This window comes from Macaca mulatta, chromosome 5, assembly GCF_049350105.2.
Source record: "Macaca mulatta isolate MMU2019108-1 chromosome 5, T2T-MMU8v2.0, whole genome shotgun sequence".
Taxonomy (NCBI): domain Eukaryota; kingdom Metazoa; phylum Chordata; class Mammalia; order Primates; family Cercopithecidae; genus Macaca; species Macaca mulatta.
Genome location: NC_133410.1, coordinates 82,774,529 through 82,785,468, shown reverse-complemented (window position 1 = coordinate 82,785,468; position 10,940 = coordinate 82,774,529).

Here is a 10,940-nt window from a genome sequence, read left to right as displayed (position 1 = left end):
TCTGTGAGATGATTTCACAGAACACAAAGAAGTTTCTCAGAAACCTTCTTTCTCTTTGTTATCGGAGGATATTTCCTTTGGCCCTATAGTCTTCAAAGGGAACCGAAATATCTGTTCTCAGATTCCACAGAAATAAGGCAAGCAAAGTGATGCACGAAATACAGATGTAACTCTGTGAGTAGTAGTCAAAGAACACTAAGCAGTTTCTCAGAAAGCTTCTTTCCAGATTTCATCTGAGGATATTTCCTTTTTCACCATAGCCCTCTATGGGCTTCCAAATATCACTTTGCCAATTCCACAAGAACTGTCTTAGCGAAAGGCTTCTTGAAGTGAATGATATAACTCTGTGAGATGATTACACAGAACACAAAGAAGTTTCTCAAAAGCTTCTTTCTCTTTGTTATCGGACGATATTTCCTTTGGCCCCGTAGTCTTCAAAGGGATCCGAAATATCTGTTCTCAGATTCCACAGAATTAAGGCTAGCAAAGAGATCCACGAAATACAGATGTAACTCTGTGAGTGGAAGTCACAGAACACTAAGCGGTTTCTCAGAGAGCTTCTTTCCAGATTTCATCTGAGGATATTTCCTTTTTCAACACAGCCCTCTATGGGCTACCAAATATCACTTTGCCAATTCCACAAATACTGTCTTAGCGAAAGGCTTCTTGAGGGTAAAGTTGTAACTCTGTGAGATGATTTCACAGAACACAAAGAAGTTTCTCAGAAAGCTTCCTTCTCTTTGTTATCGGAGGATATTTCCTTTGGCCCTATAGTCTTCAAAGGGATCCGAAATATCTGTTCTCAGATTCCACAGAAATAAGGCTAGCAAAGAGATCCACGAAATGCAGATGTAACTCTGTGAGTGGAAGTCACAGAACACTAAGCGGTTTCTCAGAAAGCTTCTTTCCAGATTTCATCTGAGGATATTTCCTTTTTCACAATAGCCCTCATTGGGCTTCCAAATATCACTTTACCAATTCCACAAGAACTGTCTTAGCGAATGACTTCCTGAGGGGAAAGCTGTATCTCTGTGAGATGATTTCACAGAACACAAAGAAGTTTCTCAGAAAGCTTCTTTCTCTTTGTTATCGGAGGATATTTCCTTTGGCCCTATAGTCTTCAAAGGGATCCGAAATATCTGTTTTCAGATTCCACAGAAATAAGGCTAGTAAAAAGATCCACGAAACACAGATGTAACTCTGTGAGTGGAAGTCACAGAACACTGAGCAGTTTCTCAGAAACCTTCTTTCCAGATTTCATCTGAGGATATTTCCTTTGGCCCTATAGTCTTCAAAGGGATCCGAAATATCTGTTCTCAGATTCCACAGAAAAAAGGCTAGCAAAGAGATCCACGAAATACAGATGTAACTCTGTGAGATGAATTTACAGTACACTAAGCAGTTTCTCAGAAAGCTTCTTTCCAGATTTCATCTGAGGATATTTCCTTTTTCACCATAGCCCTCTATGGGCTTCCAAATATCACTTTGCCAATTCCACAAGAACTGTCTTAGCGAAAGGCTTCTTGAGGGGAAAGCTGTTACTCTGTGAGAAGATTTCACAGAACACAAAGAAGTTTCTCAGAAAGCTTCTTTATCTTTGTTATCGGAGGATATTTCCTTTGTCCCTATATTCTTCAAAGGGATCCGAAATATCGTTCTCAGATTCCACAGAAATAAGGCTATGAAAGAGATCCACGAAATGCAGAAGTAACTCTGTGAGTGGAAGTCACAGAACACTAAGCGGTTTCTCAGAAAGCTTCTTTCCAGATTTCATCTGAGGATATTTCCTTTTTCACCATAGCCCTCATTGGGCTTCCAAATATCACTTTGCCAATTCCACAAGAACTGTCTTAGCGAATGGCTTCCTGAGGGGAAAGCTGTAACTATGTGAGATGATTTCACAGAACACAAAGAAGTTTCTCAGAAAGCTTCTTTCTCTTTGTTATCGGAGGATATTTCCTTTGGCCCTATAGTCTTCAAAGGGATCCGAAATATCTGTTTTCAGATTCCACAGAAATAAGGCTAGCAAAAAGATCCACGAAACACAGATGTAACTCTGTGAGTGGAAGAAACAGAACACTGAGCAGTTTCTCAGAAAGCTTCTTTCCAGATTTCATCTGAGGATATTTCCTTTGGCCCTATAGTCTTCAAAGGGATCCGCAATATCTGTTCTCAGATTCCACAGAAATAAGGCTAGCAAAGAGATCCACGAAATACAGATGGAACTCTGTGAGTGGAAGTCAAAGAACACTAAGCGGTTTCTCAGAAGCTTCTTTCCAGATTTCATCTGAGGATATTTCCTTTTTCAACACAGCCCTCTATGTGTTTCCAAATATCACTTTGCCAATTCCACAAGAACTGTGTTAGCGAAAGGCTTCTTGACGGGAAAGTTGTAACTCTGTGTGATGATTTCACAGAACACAAAGAAGTTTCTCAGAAACTTTCTTTCTCTTTGTTATCGGAGGATATTTCCTTTGGCCCTATAGTCTTCAAAGGGAACCGAAATATCTGTTCTCAGATTTCACAGAAATAAGGCAAGCAAAGTGATGCACAAAATACAGATGTAACTCTGTGAGTAGAAGTCAAAGAACACTAAGCAGTTTCTCAGAAAGCTTCCTTCCAGATTTCATCTGAGGATATTTCCTTTTTCACCGTAGCCCTCTATGGGCTTCCAAATATCACTTTGCCAATTCCACAAGAACTGTCTTAGCGAAAGGCTTCTTGAGGGGAAAGCTGTAACTCTGTGAGATGATTTCACAGAACACAAAGAAGTTTCTCAGAAAGCTTCTTTCTCTTTGTTATCGGAGGATATTTCCTTTGGCCCTATAGTCGTCAAAGGGATCCGAAATATCTGTTCTCAGATTCCACAGAAATAAGGCTAGCAAAGAGATCCACGAAATACAGGTGTAACTCTGTGAGATGAATTAACAGAACACTAAGCAGTTTCTCAGAAAGCTTCTTTCCAGATTTCATCTGAGGATATTTCCTTTTTCACCATAGCCCTCTATGGGCTTCCAAATATCACTTTGCCAATTCCACAAGAACTGTCTTAGCGAAAGGCTTCTTGAGGGGAAAGCTGACACTCTGTGAGAAGATTTCACAGAACACAAAGCAGTTTCTCAGAAAGCTTCTTTATCTTTGTTATCGGAGGATATTTCCTTTGGCCCCTAGTCTTCAAAGGGATCCAAAATATCGGTTCTCAGATTCCACAGAAATAAGGCTATGAAAGAGATCCACGAAATGCAGATGTAACTCTGTGAGTGGAAGGCACAGAACACTAAGCGGTTTCTCAGAAAGCTTCTTTCCAGATTTCATCTGAGGATATTTCCTTTTTCACCATAGCCCTCATTGGGCTTCCACATATCACTTTACCAATTCCACAAGAACTGACTTAGCGAATGGCTTCCTGAGGGGAAAGCTGTAACTCTGTGAGATGATTTCACAGAACACAAAGAAGTTTCTCAGAAAGCTTCTTTCTCTTTGTTATCGGAGGATATTTCCTTTGGCCCTATAGTCTTCAAAGGGATCCGAAATATCTGTTTTCAGATTCCACAGAAATAAGGCTAGCAAAAAGATCCACGAAAAACAGATGTAACTCTGTGAGTGGAAGTCACAGAACACTGAGCAGTTTCTGAGAAACCTTCTTTCCAGATTTCATCTGAGGATATTTCCTTTTTCACCATAGCCCTCATTGGGCTTCCACATATCACTTTACCAATTCCACAAGAACTGTCTTAGCGAATGGCTTCCTGAGGGGAAAGCTGTAACTCTGTGAGATGATTTCACAGAACACAAAGAAGTTTCTCAGAAAGCTTCTTTCTCTTTGTTATCGGAGGATATTTCCTTTGGCCCTATAGTCTTCAAAGGGATCCGAAATATCTGTTTTCAGATTCCACAGAAATAAGGCTAGCAAAAAGATCCACGAAAAACAGATGTAACTCTGTGAGTGGAAGTCACAGAACACTGAGCAGTTTCTGAGAAACCTTCTTTCCAGATTTCATCTGAGGATATTTCCTTTGGCCCTATAGTCTTCAAAGGGATCCGAAATATCTGTTCTCAGATTCCACAGAAATAAGGCTAGCAAAGAGATCCACGAAATACAGATGTAACTCTGTGAGATGAATTAACAGAACACTAAGCAGTTTCTCAGAAAGCTTCTTTCCAGATTTCATCTGAGGATATTTCCTTTTTCACCATAGACCTCTATGGGCTTCCAAATATCACTTTGCCAATTCTACAAGAACTGTCTTAGCGAAAGGCTTCTTGAGGGGAAAGCTGTTACTCTGTGAGAAGATTTCACAGAACACAAAGAAGTTTCTCAGAAAGCTTCTTTATATTCGTTATCGGAGGAGATTTCCTTTGGCCCTATAGACTTCAAAGGGATCCGAAATATCGGTTCTCAGATTCCACAGAAATAAGGCTATGAAAGAGATCCACGAAATGCAGATGTAACTCTGTGAGTGGAAGTCACAGAACACTAAGCGGTTTCTCAGAAAGCTTCTTTCCAGATTTCATCTGAGGATATTTCCTTTTTCACCATAGCCCTCATTGGGCTTCCAAATATCACTTTGCCTATTCCACAAGAACTATCTTAGCGAATGGCTTCCTGAGGGGAAAGCTGTAACTCTGTGAGATGATTTCACAGAACACAAAGAAGTTTCTCAGAAAGCTTCTTTCTCTTTGTTATCGGAGGATATTTCCTTAGGCCCTATGGTCTTCAAAGGGATCCGAAATATCTGTTCTCAGATTCCACAGAAATAAGGCTAGCAAAGAGACCCACGAAATACAGATGTAACTCTGTGAGTGGAAGTCACAGAACACTAAGCGGTTTCTCAGAAAGCTTCTTTCCAGATTTCATCTGAGGATATTTCCTTTTTCAACACAGCCCTCTATGGGCTTCCAAATATCACTTTGCCAATTCCACAAGAACTGTCTTAGCGAAAGGCTTCTTGAGGGAAAAGTTGTAACTCTGTGAGATGATTTCACAGAACACAAAGAAGTTTCTCAGAAAGCTTCTTTCTCTTTGTTATCGGAGGATATTTCCTTTGGCCCTATAGTCTTCAAAGGGATCCGAAATATCTGTTCTCAGATTCCACAGAAATAAGGCTAGCAAAGAGATCCACGAAATACAGATGTAACTCTGTGAGGTGAATTAACAGAACACTAAGCAGTGTCTCAGAAAGATTCTTTCCAGATTTCATCTGAGGATATTTCCTTTTTCACCACAGCCCTCTAAGGGCTTCCAAATATCACTTTGCGAATTCCACAAGAAATGTCTTAGCGAAAGGCTTCTTTAGGGGAAAGCTGTAACTCTGTGAGATGATTTCACAGAACACAAAGAAATTTCTCAGAAAGCTTCTTTCCTTTGTTATCGGAGGATATTTCCTTTGGCCATATAGTCTTCAAAGGGATCCGAAATATCTGTTCTCAGATTCCACAGAAATAAGGGTAGCAAAGAGATACACGAAAGACAGATGTAACTCTGTGATATCAATTAACAGAACACTAAGCAGTTTCTCAGAAAGCTTCTTTCCAGATTTCATCTGAGGATATTTCCGTTTTCACCATAGCCCTCTATGGGCTTCCAAATATCACTTTGCCAATTCCACAAGAAGTGTCTTAGCGAAAGGCTTCTTGAGGGGAAAGGTGTAACTCTGTGAGATGATTTCAGAGAACACAAAGAAGTTTCTCAAAAAGCTTCTTTCTATTTTTTATCGGAGGATATTTCCTTTGGCCCAATAGTCTTCAAAGGGATCCGAAATATCTGTTCTCAGATTCCGCAGAAATAAGGCTAGCAAAGAGATCCATGAAATACAGATGTAGCACTGTGAGTGGAAGTCACAGAACACTAATCGGTTTCTCAGAAAGCTTCTTTCCAGATTTCATCTGAGGATATTTCCTTTTTCCACACAGCCCTCTATGAGCTTCCAAATATCACTTTGCCAATTCCACAAGAACTGTCTTAGCGAAAGGCTTCTTGAGGGGAAAGGTGTAACTCTGTGAGATGATTTCACAGAACACAAAGAAATTTCTCAGAAAGCTTCTTTCTCTTTGTTATCGGAGGATATTTCCTTTGGCCCTATAGTCTTCAAAGGGATCCGAAATATCTGTTCTCAGATTCCACAGAAATAAGGCTAGCAAAGAGATCCACGAAATACAGATGTAGCTCTGTGAGTGGAAGTCACAGAACAGAAAGCGGTTTCTTAGAAAGCTTCTATCCAGATTTCATCTGAGGATATTTCCTTTTTCAACACAGCCCTCTAAGGGTTTCCAAATATCACTTTGCCAATTCCACAAGAACTGTCTTAGCGAAAGTCTTATTGAGTTTAAAGTTGTAACTCTGTGAGATGATTTCACAGAACACAAAGAAGTTTCTCAGAAAGCTTCTTTCTCTTTGTTATCGGAGGATATTTCCTTTGGCCCTTTAGTCTTCAAAGGGATCCGAAATATCTGTTCTCAGATTCCACAGAAATAAGGCTAGCAAAGAGATCCACGAAATACAGATGTAACTCCGTGAGATGAATGAAGAGAACACTAAGCAGTTTCTCAGAAAGCTTCTTTCCAGATTTCATCTGAGGATATTTCCTTTTTCACCGTAGCCCTCTATGGGCTTCCACATATCACTTTGCCAATTCCACAAGAACGGTCTTAGCGAAATGCTTCTTCAGGGGAAAGCTGTAACTCTGTGAGATGATTTCACAGAGCACAAAGAAGTTTCTCAGAAAACTTCTTTCTCTTTGTTATCGGAGGATATTTCCTTTGGCCCTATAGTCTTCAAAGGGATCCGAAATATCTGTTCTCAGATTCCACAGAAATAAGGCTAGCAAAGAGATCCACGAAATACAGATGTAAATCCATGAGATGAATGAACAGAACACTAAGCAGTGGCTCAGAAAGCTTCTTTCCAGATTTCATATGAGGATATTTCCTTTTTCACCATAGCCCTCTAAGGGCTTCCAAATATCACTTTGCCAATACCACAAGAACTGTCTTAGCGAAAGGCTTCTTGAGGGGAAAGCTGTAACTCTGTTAGATGATTTCACAGAACACAAAGAAATTTCTCAGAAAGCTTCTTTCTCCTTGTTATCGGAGGTTATTTCCTTTGGCCCTATAGTCTTCAAAGGGATCCGAAATATCTGTTCTCAGATTCCACAGAAATAAGGCTAGCAAAGTGATCCACGAAATACAGATGTAACTCTGTGAGATGAATTAACAGAACACTAAGCAGTTTCTCAGAAAGCTTCTTTCCAGATTTCATCTGAGGATATTTCCTTTTTCACCATAACTCTCTATGGGCTTCCAAATATCACTTTGCCAATTCCACAAGAACTGTCTTAGCGAAAGGCTTCTTGAGGGGAAAGCTGTAACTCTGTGAGATGATTTCACAGAACACAAAGAAGTTTCTCAGAAATCTTTTTTCTCTTTGTTATCGGAGGATATTTCCTTAGGTGCCATAGTCTTCAAAGGGATCCGAAATATCTGTTCTCAGATTCCACAGAAATAAGGCTAGCAAAGAGATCCACGAAATACAGATGTAACTCTGTGAGATGAATGAACAGAACACTAAGCAGTTTCTCAGAAAGCTTCTTTCCAGATTTCATCTGAGGATATTTCCTTTTTCACCGTAGCCCTCTATGGGCTTCCAAATATCACTTTGCCAATTCCACAAGAACTGTCTTAGCGAAAGGCTTCTTGAGGTGAAAGCTGTAACTCTGTGAGATGATTTCACAGAACACAAAGAAGTTTCTCATAAAGCTTCTTCCTCTTTGTTATCGGAGGATATTTCCTTTGGCCCTATAGTCTTCAAAGGGATCCGAAATATCTGTTCTCAGATTCCACAGAAATACGGCTAGCAAAGAGATCCACGAAATACAGATGTAATTCTGTGAGTGGAAGTCACAGAACACTAAGCGGTTTCTAAGAAAGCTTCTTACCAGTTTCATCTGAGGATATTTCCTTTTTCGACACAGCCCTCTATGGGCTTCCAAATATCACTTTGCCAATTCCACAAGAACTGTCTTAGCGAAAGGCTTCTTGAGTGGAAACTTGTAACTCTGTGAGTGATTTCACAGAACACAAAGAAGTTTCTCAGAAACCTTCTTTCTCTTTGTTATCGGAGGATATTTCCTTTGGCCCTTTATTCTTCACAGGGATCCGAAATATCTGTTCTCAGATTCCACAGAAATAAGGCTAGCAAAGAGATCCACGATATACAGATGTAACTCCGTGTGATGAATGAACAGAACACTAAGCAGTTTCTCAGAAAGCTTCTTTCCAGATTTCATCTGAGGATATTTCCTTTTTCACCGTAGCCCTCTATGGGCTTCCAAATATCACTTTGCCAATTCCACAAGAACTGTTTTACCGAAAGGCTTCTTGAGGGGAAAGCTGTAACTCTGTGAGATGATTTCACAGAACACAAAGAAGTTTCTCAGAAAGCTTCTTTCTCTTTGTTATCGGAGGTTATTTCCTTTGGCCCTGTAGTCTTCAATGGGATCCGAAATATCTGTTCTCAGATTCCACAGAAATAAGGCTAGCAAAGTGATCCACGAAATACAGATGTAACTCTGTGAGATGAATTAAGAGAACACTAAGCAGTTTCTCAGAAAGCTTCTTTCCAGGTTTCATCTGAGGATATTTCCTTTTTCACCATAACCGTCTATGGGCTTGCAAATATCACTTTGCCAATTCCACAAGAACTGTCTTAGCGAAAGGCTTCTTGAGGAGAAAGCTGTAAGTCTGTGAGATGATTTCACAGAACACAAAGAAGTTTCTCAGAAAGCTTCCTTCTCTTTGTTATCGGAGGATATTTCCTTAGGCCCCGTAGTCTTCAAAGGGATCCGAAATATCTGTTCTCAGATTTCACAGAAATAAGGCTAGCAAAGAGATCCACGAAATACATCTGTAACTCTGTGAGATGAATTAACAGAACACTAAGCGGTTTCTCAGAAAGCTTCTTTCCAGATTTCATCTGAGGATATTTCCTTTTTCAACACAGCCCTCTATGGGCTTCCAAATATCACTTTGCCAAATCCACAAGAACTCTCTTAGCGAAAGGCTTCTTGAGTGGAAAGCTGTAACTCTGTGAGATGATTTCACAGAACACAATGAAGTTTCTCAGAAAGCTTCTTTCTCTTTGTTATCGGAGGATATTTCCTTAGGCCCCGTAGTCTTCAAAGGGATCCGAAATATCTGTTCTCAGATTCCACAGAAATAAGGCTAGCAAAGAGATCCACGAAATACAGATGTAACTCTGTGAGATGAATTAACAGAACACTAAGCGGTGTCTCAGAAAGCTTCTTTCCAGATTTCATCAGAGGATATTTCCTTTTCACCATAGCCCTCTAAGGGCTTCCAAATATCACTTTGCCAATACCACAAGAACTGTCTTAGCGAAAGGCTTCTTGAGGGGAAAGCTGTAACTCTGTGAGATGATTTCACAGAACACAAAGCAGTTTCTCAGAAAGCTTCTTTCTCTTTGTTATCGGAGGTTATTTCCTTTGGCCCTATAGATTTCAAAGGGATCCGAAATATCTGTTCTCAGATTCCACAGAAATAAGGCTAGCAAAGAGATCCACGAAATGCAGATGTAACTCTGTGAGATGAATTAACAGAACACTAAGCAGTTTCTCAGAGAGCTTCTTTCCAGATTTCATCTGAGGATATTTCGTTTTTCACCATAGCCCTCAATGGGCTTCCAAATATCACTTTGCCAATTCCACAAGAACTGTCTTAGTGAAAGGCTTCTTGAGGGGAAAGCTGTAACTCTCTGAGATGATTTCACAGAACACAAAGAAGTTTCTCAGAAAGCTTCTTTCTCTTTGTTATCGGAGGTTATTTCCTTTGGCCCTATAGTCTTCAAAGGGATCCTAAATATCTGTTCTCAGATTCCACAGAAATAAGGCTAGCAAAGAGATCCACGAAATACAGATGTAACTCTGTGAGATGAATTAACAGAACACTAAGCAGTTTCTCAGAAAGCTTCTTTCCAGATTTCATCTGAGGATATTTCCTTTTTCTCCATAACCCTCTATGGGCTTCCAAATATCACTTTGCCAATTCCACAAGAACTGTCTTAGCGAAAGGCTTCTTGAGGGGAAAGCTGTAACTCTGTGAGATGATTTCACAGAACACAAAGAAGTTTCTCAGAAAGCTTCTTTCTCTTTGTTATCGGAGGATATTTCCTTTGGCCCTATAGTCTTGAAAGGGATCCGAAATCTGTTCTCAGATTCCACAGAAATAAGGCTAGCAAAGAGATCCACGAAATACAGATGTAACTCTGTGAGATGAATTAACAGAACACTAAGCAGTTTCTCAGAAAGCTTCTTTCCAGATTTCATCTGAGGATATTTCCTTTTTCACCATACCCCTCTATGGGCTTCCAAATATCACTTTGCCAATTCCACAAGAACTGTCTTAGCGAAAGGCTTCTTGAGGGGAAAGCTGTTACTCTGTGAGAAGATTTCACAGAACACAAAGAAGTTTCTCAGAAAGCTTCTTTATCTTTGTTATCGGAGGATATTTCCTTTGGCCCTATAGTCTTCAAAGGGATCCGAAATATCGTTTCTCAGATTCCACAGAAATAAGGCTATGAAAGAGATCCACGAAATGCAGATGTAACTCTGTGAGTGGAAGTCACAGAACACTAAGCGGTTTCTTAGAAAGCTTCTTTCCAGATTTCATCTGAGGATATTTCCTTTTTCACCATAGCCCTCATTGGGCTTCCAAATATCACTTTACCAATTCCACAAGAACTGTCTTAGCGAATGGCTTCCTGAGGGGAAAGCTGTATCTCTGTGAGATGATTTCACAGAACACAAAGAAGTTTCTCAGAAAGCTTCTTTCTCTTTGTTATCGGAGGATATTTCCTTTGGCCCTATAGTCTTCAAAGGGATCCGAAATATCTGTTTTCAGATTCCACAGAAATAAGGCTAGCAAAA